Raw genomic sequence first — 16278 nt, forward strand, 5'->3', positions numbered from 1 at the left:
TGCCCCCCCCAGCTTTCGGCATCGGGCTCTCCCACCATGCACACTGCTACTCCTCTGCAGCAGGCAACCATGTTTGGAGGGAGGTTCTTCTTTAGCATAACAAACACACAGAGACAGACAAGATTGCAGAACTTCCTTTGCAGACATGCACTATGTGGATTGGTTGATTCATAAAGGCCACACCCAGGAACAACAACTCAGAGAGCTGCATTCTCAGCTTTGTGACCTGTATAAGATCCCATCACAACACTGTCCGAAAGATATGGGAGGAGCTTCAGCTCTCTGAAGATAATACTTAACAGGATTGTAGAGAAATGTCAGCTGACTGACTGTATGGTTCATGTCTAAACATTTGAATATGGGGTTTAGTGATCTATTAATTTGTCTGGTAATAGGTGCATTGGTAGTGCTATAGAACTAATTGATAAATAATAACAGTAATAATATTAATAATTACTCCTTTGTCTATTTAGTAAGACAGCTACATGGACCATATGATTTCTTTATAGTTATCTTAGTGTAAATCTTCAACTATGCAGTATTACATTGTGGGGTGTTTAATAAAACTCTGCTAAACCGCAAGTGAGAGCAGACACAACATACAATTAAAGTGTAATTTAGTGTACACAAGCAGACTATCAATAACGGGCTTGTGTATCACTGATCAGGAGAAAGGTAATATATTGTGCCTGGTTCTCTATAACACAGGTTAGACAACATTTAGATGTAATTTGTCTCCATTGATTCTGTTACATTTTCTGCCGTTAACCCGTTTTCAAAAAGAATTATGTCACCCACAACAAGGCCTGCTTATTGGGAACATACATCCTGACAGACAGATCAATAAGTGTTTTTCTTCCTTTAGGCACAAGACAACTAACAAGCTGACAGCTCCTTCTAGCAGACGTGTGGCTGCAGACATTATCACTTGTTCCAATATGTGAGTAAAGTATATATTTTGATAAGCTCCCGTCAACTAAATTGTCTGCGTTGAAGAGTTACAATCTAACTAATGACACTTGGAGGTAGATTTACTAAAACTTCTGAAGAGGAAAAGTTTAGGTGTTGCCCACAGCAACAATCAGATTATAGCTATTATTTCATTATTAAGTACATTATAAATAATGATAGCTAGTGCTGCGCAACAAGATCCTTCCCGTTCTGCAGTACACGGCCCAAGTTTGGCCACCTCTTCCTGTCGTCTGCAAGACCATCACAAACACAGAGTGAAGCGGTTGGTTATGTACAAGAAGCTCCTCAAAGGTGGGAAAGGGATCCTGGATATCCCCACCAGTCTGCAAGCCTTATTTGTGTGTAACTGTATCCTCAGGACTTTGATTGTAAAGAACATTTGCTCTGTTTTTAAGTCCATGTCCCGCTTTTTCCTCATGCCTCTTTGGAGTTACCTTGGTTGGGACAAGTGGGACAGCTCCTTCCCTTACAACTAGATTACACTTGGTTTTACCTGGATGTTGGATAACTTGTGAGGAAGCACCATCTGGAGGGACTTAAATCAGACTTGTGGAAGCCAAAAACTGTCCACAAGCTCATCAGCGCTAAAGACATTATGGAGTCTGTTCCAGGGCTCCCTGTTGCTACAGCAAAACATGTGTGGGAGAACGCGGCCTCTAATTGGCTGATTAATAGACATTGCATGGATGGCTATCCAGGGGGGTTTGCCTCTCAGGACATTCATGCACTCCCAGAACCTGTACAGATATGTTCACTGCCCCTTCTGCATCACCAGAAGGGAAGCAGCACAGCATATTTTTTGGGACTGCCCCACTGCACAGGCACTGTTGGATGTCGTGGAACATGAACTTAAGGACATGGTGCCCAGGACTTGCCTTTAATACCATTCAGTGTTTTATGGATTATTTCCTGGGACACACACCATTGGGGCAATCCAGGAAGCCTGGCACCTTATGAACTGCTTTAAGAATGCTATATGGCTCGCCAGGAAACGCCTCATTTTGAAAAGGGAGAAGATGACCATCCAGGACTGCCGCAGGCTGATCCACAGCCTGCTAAAAGACTATAACACCATAGACAGTCCTGAGGAAGAGGAAGATGATTGCTGTCTCCCTCTTCTCCATCTCCCCCCATGTGTCTGTTTTTTGCAATAAACCTTTGGGCTTGTGTCTCCCCCTGCCTTACCGCCTCCAACCCATTCGTCATCACTGTTAGAAGTTTTTGCTGTAATGTCTTGCCGTAATTTATGCACCCTTCCCTATATTTGTGTCTGTCCTCAAGCTTTGGGCTTGTGATATCCCCACCCTTCCCCTCTCACCTACCGGCCCCCCACATCCACTGCTTATTTGAATCTGTTATGTTGTTTAAGTTTGCATGGTTAGTGCAGTACTTGATATATAGTGTAGGATGTCATATCTTAAACCTTATGCCATGTATTGTACTAAAAAGTATGAATGATTATGTTTCACGGTGTACTGTGTACAGTTGAATGTAATGTATCGTCACATGACATTTGCTCAGTCTACTCAAATCACGCTTACTCTTTTGGGGGTTGGGTACCAAAAGCAAGTTCAAATAATCAGGGTTGTTACTTGGCTCTGAATCCGATGCCCGAACACTCAAACACATTTTTGTTGCTATTCTTAAAATGTAATTGTTGCAACACTTAAATAGACATTTTCTCTTCCGTTATAGTGTCTCTTGTAAATTTATACCGTGTGCATGAAAGGATTGAAAAATGTGCAAATGTAGTGTGTTGGTTTTTGGAGAACCTAGAAATACTTCTGCTAATAACTTATTGCACCTGTCCCAGTTTAAACCGAAAAATCTAGAAGTTTTCAGCATAAACCACTAGGAGCCGCCTACCAATTGAAGGCAAGACCTGCACCGATCAGCCACAACATTAAAACCACCTGTCTACTAGTGTGCAGCCATAACAGCTCTGACCCTTTGAGGCATGGACTCCATAAGACCTCTGAAGGTGTCCTGTGATATCTGGCACCAAGACGTAAGCAGCAGATCCTTTAAATCCTGTAAATTGCCAGATGGGGCCTCGGCCTTGTTTTTATAGCACATCCCACTGATGCTCGATTGGACTGAGATCTGGGGAATTTGGAGGCCAAGTTAAGACCTTGAACTCTTTGTCATGTTCCTCAAATTATTCCTGAACAATTTTTGCAGTGTGGTAAGGTGCATTATCCTGCTGAAAGAGGCCATCAGGGAATACCGCTGACTTGAAGGGGTGTACTTGGTCTGCCACAATGTTTAGGTAGGTGGTTCCCATAGTGCATTCTGGTGCCATCTCTTCCGCAGGTAAACAACGCACAAGCACCCAGCTGTCAACATGATGTAACAGAAAAAATTATTCATCAGATCCCAACCTTCTTCCACTGCTCCATGGTCTGGCGATCACATGCCTATTGTAGGCACTTTCTGCAGTGGACAAGGGTCAGCATGGGTACTCTGACCAGTCTGTGGCTATGCAGCACCATATGCAGCAAGGTGTGTGTGACCTTACATTAATTTTTTTAGCAATTTGTGCTACAGTAGCCCTTCTCTAGGACTGGACCAGACGCTCTAGCCTTTACTCACCATGCGCATCAATGAACCTTGGGCACCCATCACCCTGACGCTAGTTCACCAGTTGTCCTTCCTTGGACTACTTTTGGTAGGTACTAACCACTGCATATCGGTAACTCCCCACAAGACCTGCCGTTCTGCAGATGCTCTGACCCAGTCATCTAGCCATCATAATTTGGCCCTTGTCAAAGTCGCTCAGATCCTTACGTTTGCCAATTTTTCCTGCTTCCAACACTTAAAATTCAAGAACTGACTGTTCACTTGCTGCCTAATATAGCCCACCCATTGACAGATGCCATTGTAATGAGATAATCAATTTTATTCACTTATCGGTGGTTTTAATGTTGTGCTGATCAGTGTATGTCCTATTGTGGATGTGGTTGATGGGTCAGGGCATGGCCTTTGCATATTGAGCTGTGATGCCAACACAAAGCATCCCGTAGTTTGTGGAATCTGTCAACTGAGTTTGAGTGTTACCTTGATAAATATTCCCTACTGATCACAATCCAAAGGTAATTTAGAACTGCTGTATGTGGGGGATGAGGATTTCCAGTGACCTGTTGTTTGGAAGCTCGCGGTGTTACAGATGTGCATGGTGAGATTGTCATTGGAGGGAGTCAAGAAATCTATGGATTTATTCACAATCCTTCACTCTTCCTGCAAGTGCTGCCAACTTTAACGCACAAATCCATATAGCTCCTATATAAAAAAGGAACACATGTTTAAAAATAAACACATGACATGACAAAATGTCATGTCTGTAGCAGGGAGCATTTATGCACATTTCTAAATGACCCTTTGCAAGTAAAAAGAGCCTAGCAGCAAAAAAATTGACATCCCTGGTTATTCTTGTCCATAGGGCATATAGGGCATACCTCTCTACGTCTGGGTATCCGTCGTCAGGGCAGGGGGCTGGCCCATGTCACTTGGGGGCATGGCTAGGTCGCAATGGGGGTGTGGCCATCCAAGGGCGTTGCTAGCGTTTATGAAGTGCTACACTGCCCAATACTCTCCTTCTCTCCCCTCCAAACCCCTCCATTGACCAGTGTGCGCTGTCCCAATCGGGATGGCGGGACAGGAGCCTGCAAATCGGGACTGTCCCACCTTATCCAAGTCAGGATGGTTGTTAGGTGGGACATGGCGACGCTATTCAAGGCGTGCCGGAGCTGGAAATGCCAATTCTGGTTGCAGGCAAAGATCAGGCATTCTCCTTATTGGTGCATTTTCTTTCATTCACAGGTGATGGCATTTTGACACCCTTTTGCAAACAAGTATTGAAAACAACTGCTTATAGAGAACAGCAATGCTCTGACAGTCACCGAAGGCATGTGGTTACTACGGCACAATTGTGTGAGCAGATTGAAGCATGATTTATGCAATGCAAAGCTGGGGAGGGATCTGTGTTTATTCTGCATAGCTGTACTGACAATGTGTAATATCACACACACATAATGTGAGAAAGAGAACCTTGGGGCAGCTGACTAATAATGCAATAATACACAAAAGTTACAGCTCGGGTGAACCAAGTTCACATTCTCCTGCCTGCTGACCCTCGTCCAATGCCAAACTTGTATTATGAACATTCATAAACACAGAGTAATCCCACAGTCCCATTGTTTGTGTAAATGACAGTTATTTGTATTCTTTTTAAGTGCAGGGTGTGAAAGTTCAGAATTCCAAGCAGTAACTGCTAGATGCACAATGCAGCACACGATAAGAATCCACAAATCTCATCACATCCAATCAAGAGGAATTTAAAGCAATTGCACAATTTTAGTGGAAGAATTACAATGACGGCAGTTTCGTATCTTTACACATGAGGTTTGTATAAAGATGTGAATATTGTATAAACAATGGGGTGTATTTAAAAAAATGTTTACACAGCAAAAAAATGGAGCAGCAGGAAAATATTGGGCAAAAAAATTCAACATTAATAAAAACTTTTGTAACTGTCCCTGAATAGCGCATGCCAAGTCTGACTTGCTGTAGGCAGGCCCGGCGCTCCCATTAGGCAAGGTTAGGCACTTGCCTAGGGCGCCGGGCTCTGGAGGGCGCCACAAGAATGTAAATTACTTTAAAACTGTGCGGCGACCGCTGACCATACCTGTCACGGTCGCCGCACAGCATTCAGATGCACGGGGAGGGGGAAGAGGCTATTGCTCACCACCGCCGCCTCTCTGCTCCATCTCCTCCCCTCCACTCACTAGTGTCAGTGAGTGGAGGGGAGGAGACGGAGCAGAGAGGCGGCGATGGTGAGACAAGGTAAGGAAAGGGCACCATGGACCCTAGCACCGGCCCTGGCTGTAGGATATGCACCATTTTTTTTAAACGCAAATGATTCTTACTTCTGGTAAATGTTGTGCTGATAACTCCGACGGATTCAATTGTCCTTGATGTTTTTTTAAATTGATTTTTTACCGTTACTATGGTAAAAAGTAACTCTGAGTTTTTCTCACACCTTTATGGGGCGCAAGTAAAAGTCAGCGCTACTTCTGTCAAAAAATACCTGTACAAGGTGTCTCCCGGTTGTTCCGGAGGCAGCTTGTGCGGATATTTAGGAAACTGAATCTGCCCCTTAGACTAAACCTGCACTTTTTTTGTCAAGTTCAAGGGGCGCAGGAAATAAAAATATCCTGTGTACCCTGTCTTAAAGGGTGGGGTGCGAAATTCAGGTGTTGGTGTCACCGACAGTGACTACCACGAAGGGACGAAAACGAAACTGATTTACCCAACTTACAAGAAACAAGGACTGACCTTAAGAATGACGGATGAAGTGGCCGGCAGTCTGGTAACAAATCACGATGCTCACTAACAACGGCATGTTGGTACTACGTAATATTCAATTGCGACTTGTCTCTCAGTATTTTTAAAGCGGCAATGCCGCTTCTCATCTTACCTAACTATTACACTGAGGCTTAAGTGTAATAGGTAGAATGACAAGCGCCATTGCCAATGTATATGACAAATACATTTTAAACAGGATGAAACCTGGGCAGATTATAACTATTACTAAATACTGCGATTATACCTGCTGTATTATAGAGGGTATTTTATTTCAATCAAATCTAAAAGGGAACGTGTTTTTCACTATCATAACAAATGTTTAAATACTTTTCTTGTGCTTATGACCTGGTTGAGTGTAAGTGTATCTGAATGTAAGTAAGCCTGCCTTTAACTTGGCGCATATGCTACTGGTGCACAGCTGGAATGCACCTTGACCAACTCGGCATATGGATGTAAATAAGTTTTTATACGTGTCTATTTTTTTTAGACGCACATGCATACAATTCAGCATTAACCCCATGGTGTTAATTTTTCTTTAATATTTTTCTTTAAGCTGCTATTAATGATTTAATTTGCTAATTGTCATGTGATTACCATGGCAATCACAGCCACATGACTTATGATGTAGTGAGCAGAGAAGCTTTAGATCACCCCTCTTCTCAGCATGTTGGTTTATAGCACAATAATCTATCTACCCCTACTTTCCAGTCGTAGTCATTAAAACGGCACTTTAAATGCCGACACACTTTAGCTACGTTGCTTTTGAAGCGGCAATGGCTGGCCCCACCGCCTGTATAATGGAATCCAAGTGGTGGGGCCAGCCATTGCCGCTTTAAAAGCGCCATTTTTACTGTGTCCATTGTTAGTGACATCATTTGTGACTGTACATATTTATTTCAGTCGCAGTTTACATTTGGTGGCCAATGAAGATGTCGGATCCAGTGAATGTCTCTTATATGGTAAGTACATATTTTCAGGTTGTCTGTGTAATGGTAATTGTTACTGTTTTGTAGTTATTAACTGTGTCAGCATTTAAAGTGCCGTTAAACCCCACCACACTCCTCCTTTCTATGCAGTCATGTGACTAGTTAGGAGCTTTGTGACTGACTGACTCTGAATCTAAGATCAGGATACATTCTACTCATAAACAAGTTTTTAGAGCTGAAACCAAATGCTTTCAGCTGAGAGACACTTTCTTGCAGTGGTAGCCATACTAGATCCGTTTCATGTTACATTATACAAAACTTGTTGTTTAACCAAAACAAACAAAAAAATATTTCTAGGATTGCAGGTTTAACCATAAAACAAAATGCCAATTGATGTGCCAAGTGACAAGAGCTTGATTTGTCTAAGATGGTATTCCTGATTTTGAATGGTTCTGCTGGGCTTTAAAGTTTCTTAGAAACAAATGAAACTTCCATTGCCTTGAGAGGTGTAAAGCAGTACTTTTGCCTAAGTCACTTTTGCAAGTATGACATAATTTGAATAGGTAATTGGACAAACCCCAAAAAACTGAAATATTTGTCAGGCAGCCCAGATGTCTACTTGTTATCAAGCCTTATATGAAACATTAACAAGATAGCAGTATCTTTGTTTAAGCCATGAATTGATTTCCAATCCACATAGTTGGCAATGTTTTATAATGATTTCCAGACCCAACTTGATTCTGAACTGCAACATTCCAGCAGCTCTATTTAGGTGAATATTATTGTATTACCACCCCCATCACATTATGTTTATGGACCTAGGTTCATAGGTCCATTTCTTGCACTTGAAATGCTCTTCAGTAAACATTTCCTTACAAAGTGCAGAGAATAAGGATATTGAGAATGGCATCCAATATGCAAAATTAGAGCAATAGTACTGTGCAATTTATTCGTTTTGCAATATAGGAACAGTTACAGTAATAGATCTTTAAATACTGAGATTGCAAAATGAATTGATCAGGAACATTGGGCACTTTAACAGACCACGGCCATGCTCAATGTGGGCATGAACATACTTGTGCACTGATATAAAAGGAGGTGCAAAATACCATGTATAGTTTTTTCTCCAGTTCTAATCCAGAGGTTAGCTTAATGAGTCAAAATGGGGTAAAGAGTATTAATATAAATAATTATCTACTCCGGCGGTTCCCAAAGTGTGCGCTGCGGCTCCCAGAGGTGCCATGGCGCTGTCACAGGGGTGCCGCGGGCCAGCCAGAAAACCCAAACAAAACAAAAACTTACCAAGCCTCGCGGCGACGGGAGCCAGCATCCTCCTCTCTCACGCAGCTTGTCACTCATGACAAGCTGCGTGAGGGAGAAGGATGCTGGGTCCAGGCGCCCGCAATCGCAATGCTTGGTGAGCTTTTGTTTTGTTTGGGTTTTTCTCTGGCTGGCTTCAGTGACAAGCTGCGTGAGAGGCGGATGCTGGGTCCCGGCGCTACGAGGATTGGTAAGTTATTGTTTTGTTTGTTTTTTCTCTGGCTGGCCCGCGGCACCCCTGTGGCAGAGGGCAGAGGAGGGGTACAGCGTGACAGAGAACAGAGGAGGGGGACAGCGTGGCAGAGGGTAGAGGAGGGGGACAGCATGGCAGAGGAGGGGGACAGCATGGCAGAGGGCAGAGGAGGGGGACAGTGTGGCAGAGGAGGGGGACAGCGTGGCAGAGGAGGGGGACAGAGGGCAGAGGAGGGGGACAGAGGGCAGAGGAGGGGTACAGCGTAAGAGGGGGCAGTGTGGCAGAGGGGACAGCATGAGAGAGGGCAGAGGGGTCAGCGTGAGAGGGGGCAGAGTGTTTGGATGCAGAGGGGGTAGAGTGTCTGGATGCAGAGGGGCACAGAGTGTGTGCATGCAGAGGGGGCACAGAGTATGTGGAGATGCAGAGGGGGCACAGTGTGAGTTAGCTGTAAATTATTCTTTGACAGAAATATAATTGAAAAAAATATATATAAAAATATTATTTTCCCTTGGATTTATGTGTAATATTTTTGCATACACCTAAATAAGTATCTCTGTCCTGACCTAAATACTTATTATGTTTTTTTGACTGCTTATAAAACGGGACTGCTCGATAATTATTTTGGGGGAGCGCCTTGAAAAAATTATGGAGCCTCTAAGGGTGCAGCGAACTGCAAACGTTTGGGAAACACTGATCTAATCTATTCTCAGCACCCACTGCCAAGATCCTTCTAAATCCATAAACTAGTTGTGCCCTGCTACTTGGACTTACTTAAGCAGGACCAGCTCCAAAGTTATTCCATTTTCAGAACATATCTGCATTTTTATGCGTTGACCTTTTCATGAGCACACTTCAAAGGTCTCAACAAGACTTATTATTATTATCAGCAGGGCAGTAACTAGGGCTGTGCGAGAGGGACGACCGCCCAGGGCGCAATGGTGAAGGGGGCTGCAATTTAGGAATATTTTAGGTTCATTTGGTTAAAATTAAGTGCTAGGGGGGCGGCATTTGTCTTTCTCGCCCCAGGTGCTAGAATTCTAAGTTACAGATTATCAGGCATGAAGCAAGGACGCGCAGGTGGACAAGGAGGGAGCAGAATAAAAAACAGGAGGAGGGAAGATTTGAGAAGCTAATATCATCATCATCATCAACATTTATTTATATAGCGCCAGCAAATTCCGTAGCGCTTTACAATTGGGAACAGACATTAATAAGACAATACCAGTATTGTCTTATTAATGTCTGTTCCCAATTGTAAAGCGCTACGGAATTTGCTGGCGCTATATAAATAAATGTTGATGATGATGATACATACAGAGAGGTAAGAGAACCCTGCTCGCAAGCTTACAATCTATAGGACAATGGGAGTTTGAAACACAAGGGCATGTGCTACATCATATTGCACAATGTACCAGCTAGAACGCAAAGGTAAAAGTATTGAGTGGGCTATGTGTGTTGCAATGTTGGTCAGAGGGTTGTTGTCTTGCATTAGCAGTGTAGAGGGTGGTAATAGGGTACTCTAGGGAAATTAAGATGGTGGTTGAGGAATATCATAAGCTTCTCTGAAGAGATGGGTTTTCAGAGAACGCTTGAAGGTTTGAAGACTAGAGAAAAGTCTTACTGTGCGTGGAAGGGAATTTCACAAAGTAGGTGCAGCCACGGAAAAAATCCTGTAACCGAGAATGGGAGGATGTGATGAGACTGGAAGAGAGACGTAGATCTTGTGCAGAACGGAGGTGTCGAGTAGGGAGATATTTTGAGACAAGTGAAGAGATGTATGTCGGTGCAATTTTGTTGATGGCCTTATATGTTAGTAGAAGAATTTTATATTGGATTCGTTGAAATACAGGCAGCCAATGTAGGGACTGACAGAGTGGCTCAGCAGAGGAAGAACGGTTTGCAAGGAAAATCAATCTAGTCGCTTCATGCAAAATAGATTGTAGGGCTTCAAGTCTGCCTTTGGGAAGACCAGTAAGGAGGGAATTGCAATAGTCGATGCGGGAGATGATGAGTGCATGAATTAATGTTTTTGCGGTGTCTTGTGTGAGATATGTGCGGATTCTGGAAATGTTCTTTAGGTGTATGTAACATGATTTAGATATAGAGTTGATGTGGGGAATAAACGACAGTTGTGAATCAAGGATTACACCTAGGCAACGAGCTTGCGGGGTGGGATTTATGGTCATGTTATCAACAGAAATAGAAATGTCAGGCAGGAAGCTTCTGTTTTTGCACTGTAACCCTGTGTAAAGTGCCTAATTTGAGTACATGCAGGACGGACTCAGGTGCCAATCCTCTTTTATTTAAAGTATAATTGTCGCAATGAACTAACCTATTCTGGTTCGAAGAATGCCATAAGCAAGTCAAATGTCATGATAGCTGCCTACTATTTGTCTGAAAAAAGACTCGCAGGATTTCTCAGACACTTTAAATTTGGTTCCAGACACTTTAAATTTGAAAGGTAGAAATGGAAAAATAATGTTAAAAATGGCTTGCAATTTTGAACACACAAGAGGTCATTTACCATGCACCCAACAGTCCTGGAGCGTCGCAATATGTCACTTTGGTTGTGCTTTGAGCCTCAATTTGCACAGTTTTCCTGAATTTCTACTAAGCACACAGGTTTGCAGAGCAACATGATGGGGTTTATTAAAGCAGGTGTTCGCACAGCTAATATGGGAGGAGTTGCGGAGTATGGAGTAGAAGTAGACAAGTGTTAAAGAGTAGTGCAAAAATGAGTTTTCTTCTAGCAGGGTGTCATCAGAAAAACACTATGATAAAGGAGCAGATAAGGTTTTAGGAGGATCCTTTGTTGTGCAGAGGGCTGCACAGCAATGTTCACTCCGCAAAGCCATTTGAAACCAGTTCTGGGACTTGTCCTATACTTTTAATAAGACACATGATGCACCTTCTATTTTCACTTTGGTGGATCTCTAGGGACACTTTGCCCAAACAAAAGAGCACACATAAAAGTGCCATATGTAATAAAGACAATCCCGAAGTCCCCTCACTCTCATGAATCATTGAAGCCATAAAGGACACTCAACCGAATAGTAATTTAAGGGAGGAACGAAAAAAAATTATTTAATGAAAGGCTTGGTTCTAAGGTAGGCGATCGGATGTTGAAATTTCTCCATCTCCCGGGAAGTTGCACACCCAGTTGCGGGCTCAGGAGAGCAGAAAATAGACGTGCACCTTGAAGCACGCTGGGCATATCATCTTGGTGTACCAGTGCGAAAGCAAGGTGCTTTGCGGTGCACAGCCAGTGTCCTTCGTAAATGAGGTCCACAGGCGAGCAGACAAACCTGTGTTCTAAATACATCAATGGGATTTCATGTAAGAACAATAAGTTCACTTTAATACTCATTACTGGTGTTACATTATGTATTAGACAGTTAAGATAGCACTGAAAACACACAGGAACATTTCATAAATCACTCGGGCAGAAAAGACATTTTCTTGCCACATCGGACAACCCAATACTAAACATTATGTACTTGAGTTTCTCATTCTCTAAAGAAAAAAAAAATATTGCTGTGAGTTTGTACTGTGTGTGTTTACTGTCAGATGGAAGTCCTGGCACGGTATAGAGATTAGCCCAAGGACAGAACACTAGGTGCCAGCTCCATTGTGTTGGGACTGGTCAGGCTGACATTGTTCGGAACTACTGAACACTTTGCTTGTAACAGTGATAAGAAATGGCTGGGTAGCGTGAATTTTGGCACTCTGACAGACCAGTAAGTGAGAAGCAGGAAGAATGGTCATATCATATAGAATTTGGGCATTAAGACGCATATAAACCTCCCAATGCCTTAAGTAGTTTGGACAGTGTTAAGAAAAACATCGCTCATTCTGTGAAATGTGATGTGTTTTATATAGGGTGCTCACACTGCACAACCTAGGCTACATTTAGGATGCTGCTGTTCTTAACCTTCTGTCATGACTGTGCATAGGTTTTGTGTCGGATACCAGTAAACACAAGAAGAAACACTTGGCGCCATAACTTTCATGTACCTTGGCAGAAATCTAGGCATAGTTGTGTAAATCGAGTCACATGACATGTCCATAGCTGGTTTTGCATTGCAGAGCAGACATTTCAGAGTGACCACCTGCTTAGGGATATTATTGTGAGTTTAGTGCAATGTGGAGGGACATTGTTGAGGTTTACTACAATATAAGTTTTGGTGTAGTGTGTAGGAACATTATTGAGTTTAGCAGGCTGTAATTTTATAGTATTTTTTTTTAACTGGGGACAGCGTATTTTGTAGAGGAAGCTAATTTTCTGCCCATAACAATAGCCTGTGACTGCTAAGAAATATGGTGATCGCTATAGCATGCCGGATCAGTTGCCTAGCAACAGTAGCCAGCATCATTCCTATGTCAGGCACAGCAGGTTGCACCTTGATGTACCATGTGCATTGTGATCACCGTTGCCTGTCTGATTATATTACTGGCATTGAAGTGTTCTGTTATTATTTTGACCCAGATTGTATAAAGCATTCTGCTGTCTTCTCCACTCCTGACTCTTGGCTTGTTAAACAGATCTGCATATATATCTCTAACTGCCCTGAATCCTGGTTTGTTTAAAGGATTCTGTTGTCTTCTCAACTCCTGACACTTGACTTGCTAAATTGATCTACATATATATCTTCACCTGCCCTGACCCCTGATTTGTTTAAATGAAATGCTGTCTTCTCTACTCCTGACCTTGGCCTGTCTGTTATTTGCATTAACCCCTGCCTGTATGAATCTCAGTTTACAACACTACACCATCTGGGTGCTCATTATCTCCTACCATGTTCTGTCCACTCCATCAGGCAATTGTTAATCAACAACTACTACTACCCAAGCTGGGGGAAACAGAGTACTGTAGAACAAAACAAGTTCCTCGGAAAGGGGGGTTGCTATAGGTGAACATCTCAAGATGCGGTAATTGAAGTAATTGAAGATCACATATACATTGCCCTTAACAGTAACTCATCAGTTGACACTCAGAACTAAGATATTAGCTGCCTACAACAAGTCGATGGCAGTGGGAACTGCAACAGTACAAGTAAGTAGTGCTAGATTTTTAAAAAAAAATGAGTCACAAAAGTAGCTTACAGACAAAAAGATATCTGGGAGAACAAGTTAAACCCATAAAGTCTAAATGTAGTGTATATCCATCTACTTTGGTAGGACTCCAGACTAGACACAGACAGTCATCAGCTATAGGGTGTTTTTTTCTTTCAAAATTGCTTCTTTCCAGATTTAAGTATGCACCCTGACACTGATTCATTAATAAACATAAATGTTGATACGTGTCGTATTTTGTGTAAAATCACTCTGCGCATGCACAGAACTGGCCCATACAACAGTGAATGCAGCAACGTTCAATTCATCTTCGAGTGCAAAGGACCCTTACTACAGCCTTCAATTTCATGGGCGTAATGGGGAGGGAAATAAGTGTATGCACACAGTCAATGTACAGTAATGGGTGTGCCAAGCTTGAGCGGACACAGCAGCCCCGATTCATTCTTTGGGCATCTCTAAGATACGTGTTTTTCTGTCCTATCACTTGCACCAGCAACAGGTTGGGTGTAAGTGTCATTTACTAGTGATAACGGCTGTGCATGCAAGCTACAACATGTGTTTGCAGTAAGGAGCAACAATAAAAAAGCATTTGATGTACAGCAGACATTGATAACATCCTCATAAATGTATTTTATGGGGGAGAAAAATAAAAATGGTTCTAAAATTCCTAATGTTTTGTCATCAATGAGATGACATTAATAGGTTTTTTTTGTGCGTTATTTTGTGACTTTATATTACACATAGGCATTGGACGTGTCCAGCAGTGTATTGTCTGTTAGAGTAAAGCGAACTTAGACCCATATTGAACAATAAACATTTACATCCACTCCTTGTTGAAAAAGTATGTGCGTATGTCCGATTTATGTGCGTTTTTACAAAAACGCCTTAATGAATCCTATGTGGCCAAGGATGAGTGCTGCAGAAAATGTTGACTGTCCAGTATCTATATCGCAGGAAACAAAAGATAACTGAATGTCAATTTTCTCTGAAAAATCCACACATAGACAGGAGAGTGAGAACGGCTGGGTCACACAAGACAACCACAAATCAATGGTAGTAATGCCATTTTTGGCTACATTCCTAAATTAGTGTATGTATGCCATGTATTGCTCCAAGATTTGTGCGTTTGTAACACTTTGGTCGCTACCTAATGATCAATACAGTCACCCGTTTGCTGTGTTACTTTGCACTTTGTATCATCATATTTAATATACACGGGATTGCAAACGTGAAAAGGTCAGGTGAATGCAAGGTCAAATTAAAGTACTGCTTGTTCCACCACTATTAATCTATTCAATAAAACATGACAGTAAATGGACCCAGATGGACCCCAGCGCAGTCTTTATTTCTTGTGCCATAGTTATGCCATTTACATTTTCAAACACAATGATAAATCTTCTTATTGATAGCGTGGAGCATTTTGTACTCCATTGAAAACAGCTGCTGAAGCTACATTACATCAGTGTATTTAATATCTGGACATTTCTGTCATTCCTTACAAATCAGGATATATGTACAACGGGTGTAGGTCGCCAGTATCACATATTTATTTCTTGGGCTCTTCATGAAGTCTAATTCAGCGCAGAACATAACATAAAAACAATGAATGTGTAATCCTCAGGAATGCCCCCTCTGCCTATCTTTCAGAACAATTGTTCATTCTAATAAGAATTCATTCTCGCAGACCTTCCCCTCTCCCCTCCCCCGCCCTTGCTGTGCTTTGAGCTCACAGAGTTACTGTGCTTATTGTTTACTGTACTGTGCTGTCTCTCCTTGTATTGTAATTTCGTTTGTCCCTGTACGGGGCTACGGACACCTAGTGGCGCCCTATAAATAAAAATTTATAATAATAATAATAATTCTCCATGCAAATCCCCAGACAGTGGTGAAAATACACAGCGGGCACATAAACGGAGGCATGCCATCTGAATAGGTTAAATACAGCTTTTGTGCATGCTTTTTCTACATTTTAAATTATCTTCTCAGTTACATTAGGTTTTTATATGTTCCAAACTGTTCTAAAGCCATCACTGTGGTTTTATGTGGTAATAAGAGAGCCACTTTAATTTTGAACTGCAGAGCTGTCAATAGGTGGAATGGCTGACACAATCTAATACAAATCAATACCTTCTAGGTATAATTGGAAGGGTTTTTTCCCCTTTGTAAAAAAAAATTACATTAAAAATAATAATAATAATAATAATAATAATAATAATAATAATAATAATAATAATAAAAAAGTACCCCTACTAAAAATAATACTGTACCCCCTATTTAAGGGATATTAAAAGTCACTGAGGGGTTCCATGACCATTTGTATTGACCTCTATCTTTTTTTGTTTTGTATGCCAATGTGGTACGACGATAGACGCTTCCATTTCAATTAAAGCAAGATGTCTGTAACTGGGTTTTATCTTCACTGACACCGGT

The 16278-nt window shown here is 42.0% G+C and overlaps 1 protein-coding gene and 1 long non-coding RNA gene across 4 annotated transcripts in view; one reads left to right on the forward strand and one right to left on the reverse strand.

The window, feature by feature from the left end:
- Window positions 1-16278, reverse strand: part of TACR1 (tachykinin receptor 1) — a 155817-nt gene that overhangs the window by 100764 nt on the left and 38775 nt on the right. The gene's annotated exons all lie outside the window — the stretch shown is intronic.
- Window positions 4798-7302, forward strand: LOC142151617 (uncharacterized). The gene is made up of 3 exons (XR_012691218.1): window positions 4798-4902; window positions 5205-5373; window positions 7237-7302. It is a non-coding gene; the product is annotated as an uncharacterized LOC142151617 (long non-coding RNA).

The sequence above is a fragment of the Mixophyes fleayi genome, chromosome 4 (assembly GCF_038048845.1).
Source record: "Mixophyes fleayi isolate aMixFle1 chromosome 4, aMixFle1.hap1, whole genome shotgun sequence".
Classification (NCBI taxonomy): Eukaryota; Metazoa; Chordata; class Amphibia; order Anura; family Limnodynastidae; genus Mixophyes; species Mixophyes fleayi.